This window comes from Sinocyclocheilus anshuiensis, unplaced genomic scaffold (genome assembly GCF_001515605.1).
Source record: "Sinocyclocheilus anshuiensis isolate Anshui unplaced genomic scaffold, SAMN03320099.WGS_v1.1 scaffold166, whole genome shotgun sequence".
NCBI classification, from domain to species: Eukaryota; Metazoa; Chordata; class Actinopteri; order Cypriniformes; family Cyprinidae; genus Sinocyclocheilus; species Sinocyclocheilus anshuiensis.
In genome coordinates this window covers 918,173-922,457 of record NW_015546050.1, presented here as the reverse complement: position 1 = coordinate 922,457, position 4,285 = coordinate 918,173, and the positions used below count along the sequence as shown (strand labels likewise).

The 4,285-nt window shown below is 38.5% G+C and overlaps 1 long non-coding RNA gene across 1 annotated transcript in view; it reads left to right on the top strand.

Annotated features, from left to right (window-relative positions):
* The window catches only part of LOC107699128 (uncharacterized), a 2,523-nt gene extending 1,832 nt beyond the window's left edge, over positions 1–691 (top strand). The window contains exons 3-4 of the long non-coding RNA XR_001635418.1: positions 9–152; positions 508–691. This is a non-coding gene — a long non-coding RNA (uncharacterized LOC107699128). The remainder of the gene's footprint in view (positions 1–8; positions 153–507) is intronic.
* Positions 692–4,285: the final 3,594 nt, after the last annotated feature.

Genomic DNA, 4,285 nt, shown 5'->3' with positions numbered 1-4,285 from the left:
TTTTTTAGCTCCAGTGACTACAATGAAGCCAATAAAGCAAGAAATACTGATGTGGCAAAACAAGGCGGAAGTATTACAAAATAAAGTGAATGAGTTGGAAGCCTTGAACACCGAGCTTCGGCAGCAAGTAGTGGAGCTTTCAGCGCAGCAAAGTAACATCTCAACATATTCGTTGTATAATTTATATATTAATGCATATATTGTATATATTATAATAAATATATTAATATATCTTTTGTTGGATTTGATTGCTTCTGTTGTCCTCATTTGTAAGACGCTTTGATTAAAAGAGTATGATAAATGAGTAAATGTAAATATTAGATCATATAGATTAGATGTTAGTGTTTTTCATATTTTTTATTCTTAAAGCATATTTTGATCACTGTTTTGGGTAGTACACCTTCATTTCATTTTATGTATCATGCAATGACCGTAAAAGGAAATCACAATTTTATATTGCATTTGTAATGATTTTGATGCAGTATTTTGTTATATTTCTTCATTCAGATGACCTGATTCCTAGTACATCAGTGGTACGTGAAGAAACTGGTGCTGTTGACCTATCTAGTGATGGGAACACATCAACTGATGTAGAGTCATCAGTCACAGAAGATTCATGTGATGACTCTTCTGACTCTTCAAGTTCAAGTTCAGAAGAGACTCATCAAAGAAGAAAAACAAAGAAAAGCAAAACCAAGAAAAACAAAACCAAGAAACATAAGAAGAACAAGAAGAAGGGCAAGAAGAATGAATATGACAAGATAAAACGAGGTACATACAGTTGTCTTTTTATGGTTGTTTTTCTGTTTACATCGTAGTGAATGATAAGTTACTTAATATTTTTTACATTGTTTTTGCAATGCAGATACTTATTCTTCTATGACGGTGTTTTAGTGCCACGTTAACAAATTTCAAAATCTAACATTATGAGATTAAAGGGTTAGTACACCCCAAAAATAAATTGTTATTTTTGTTTTCTTTGCGCTCAAAAAGTATTCTCGTAGCTTTGCAAAACTGAAGTTGAACCACTGATGTCACATGGACTGTTTTACCGATGTATTTACTACGTTTCTGGACCTGTGAACATTTCAGTTGCGTTACTGTCTATGCAGGGTCAGATAGCTCTCTGATTTCATCAAAAATATTTGTGTTCCGAAGATGAACGAAGGTCTTACGGGTTTGCAACGACATGAGGGTGAGTAATTAATGACAGAATTTTTATTTTGGGGTGAACTATCCTTTTAAGGTCGCAATATTTTGAGAATAAAGTAGAAATATTTTGAGAATAAAGTCTAAGTTTTTCGAGAATAAAGTAGAAATTATGTGAATTAAATAGTAAAATGACTCAACGACTTGCTGCCACCTACTGGTAATTTTAGTCTCATTTTTAAAAGTATCATTCTATTTTTTTTCTAACATTTCATGTTTCTGTGTTCTAAATTTTTAATTTTAAATCTCATAATATGATTACCTATGCAGTTTGTAAGTGCAAATTATAATTAATTATACTTGTCTCTTAAAAAAACTCTTAGCCAATGTAACTTTTCAAAAAGCTGTGTATTCTGATACATACATTAATGTCTCTGGGCTATCGTTATAGCACGATGTAAACATGAAGGAACATCAGAAGGCATGAAAAAAAAAAACAGTACAGCCTAATGTAATGAAACAAATGTCTCATTGTAATCGGAAAGATGATTGATTCACATGCCGCTTAAACTGAGGCGAATACAGTGATCTTCCATGCTACATTAAAGAGTGTGAAAAACACATTATTGTAAGACACATCGTTTGCATTTCTCTATAAAACTGACAGAATTTGAAAGCTGAGACTTTGGAATTTTTCCTGGTGCTCCCAGTCCGGGCCATTTGCATGTGCAATAGGCTATAGAATGTATTCTCAAAATATTATAACTTTAATCTCATTATTGCTACGAAACAATTCTCATGATTTTGAATTTATTCTCAAAATATTCTGACTTTATTCTCATAATTTCAATTTTATTCTCGAAACACTTTGACTTTATTCTCAAAATATTTCAGCTTTACTCTCGTAATTTTGACTTTATTATATGCGCAGCCTTTCTAGGACACACACACGCATTTAGAACGATTATATGAGCAGATTGGTTAGCATTTAGCATGGTCTGCGGCAGACTTTACTAAGTGTCAAGGCGACAAAATTCAATAAACAAGAAGTTAATATTAAGTGATTTAAATCATAAAATTGTGCGGGTATGATGGCTATACTGCTTCATTACTGCTTCAGCTAACGTTACCCCAAACTTTGCATGCCGTAGTTCACACAGGACTGGCGGAGAATGTGCATTGATAAACCTTTATTATTTACGTTACATAGTTTATTTTGATAGGTAGTTTGGTAGTGTAGTAGTAGTACTTTGTAGTGTTAAGGGAAAGCACTTTCGCAGCGCGTTAGTGTTGTCAAACTAGAGAAAGACAGTCTTTTCTGCCACAATAAATCACTATTTTTTCTGCACTAAACAAGTGAATTTTGCCAAGATATTTTCAGTGATGATAGACAATATGTTACAGAATAATAATTTAATGAAAACTCAATTTTGACAAAAAAATAAAAATAATAAAAAATCAAGCTATGTCCCAGTGCGACATCCGATGGGTTTTCCTAGGTCGCATCACATTTGTATTAGTCAAGATAAATTTGTGCATGAAAAGAAAGTAATTTAAGTAAACCACCAATTAGGTTTAGGGTAATTCATATGTTCAGTGATTGAACTCACTAGGTTATGCAGTAGTACACTGAAAAGTACTGACAGGTTTCCTGTCAAAACATATACTTTCTGTATAAGGAGTTTGCTTAAGCAGATGGTCTCAAGAGCAGCATACTTTTTTTACTCTTAGTACCCCAAAATATGTTTACAAATTGATAAGATACTTTTTAACTAGTCTGGAAACAAGAGCAGCATTCTTTTTTTTTTTTTTTTTTTACTCTTAGTACCCCAAAATATGTTTACAAATTGATAAGATACTTTTTAACTAGTCTGGAAAAATAAACCACACAAAATTAAGAAAAATATCCTTGTCAATAAATTATTTGAAGGCAGGATAAATGTTCTTGACTTTTAAAATGCACTTGGCTTAAAACATTTTTATAAAAGACAGAGAAACACATGGCCCTATATTTTTTTAATAAATTGGTTGGGAGAATATCTTGTCATTGAGGTATTCATTTTAGTTTGATTGTTTTTTAGCTAAGCCGCCGTCTTGTCAATTTGGGGACGCACCTGCCCATGACCCAAGTGGAAGCCCAGATACCGTACCTCCACCCGCCAATTGCACACTTCCGCGGGTTCGCCGTGAGTCCAGCCACCCTCAGGGCCCTCAGGACCGCGCGCAGATGTTCCATATGCCGCTGCCAATCATTACTGTGTATAATAATGTCGTCGAGATAGGCAGCGGCATATGTGGCCGGAGGATCTTGTCCATGAGACGCTGAAAGGTGGCGGGAGCCCCGAACAAGCCGAACGGAAGGGTAACGAATTGGTGTAACCCGAACGGCGTGGTGAAGGCTGTTTTTTCCTTGGATAATGGCGACAAGGGGATCTGCCAATACCCTTTCGTTAAATCCAGTGTCGAATAAAAGCGAGCCGAACCTAACCGATCAAGCAGCTCGTCAACTCGGGGCATTGGATAAGCGTCGAATTTCGACACAGCATTCATCTTTCTGTAATCCACACAGAACCGGACGGAGCCATCTGTTTTAGGCACTAAAACTATCGGGCTGGCCCAGTTGCTATGCGATTCTTCTATTACTCCCAGCCCTAGCATGGCCGTTAATTCATCCTGCACCACTTTTTTCTTGTGTTCCGGTAACCGATAGGGGCGGCTGCGCGCCACCTGCCCGCGGCGAGGGAGCCGCGGCATCGGCGCTCTCCGACACGCCCCCTCGGGTCCCCTGGAAGACCCCACCCCGTGGTGCGGGTCGGGGGGGTTCCTTACTCCGCGACCTGGGAGTAGGAATAGGGCGAGAGAGAGATGGAAGGAAAGGGGGGGAGGAGAGAGAGAGAGAGATTAAAAGGGGGCTCGCCAACCCCCGGGCACGCCACCAGATGATCTTCAGCCAGCTGGATGGCCGGCGACAGCGACGTCGGGCGGTGTCACTGGACCCACTCGGCTCTGGACCAACAGCCGGAACCGATCCTCCTGCTCCAGCTTGAGGTCCATCAGCGCCTGGTGTTGGGTTTGGTGAAGCCCGGGGAGTGACTTCACGAGCTCCGCAAGTGGCGTGGGCTGTGCTGGCTGCATG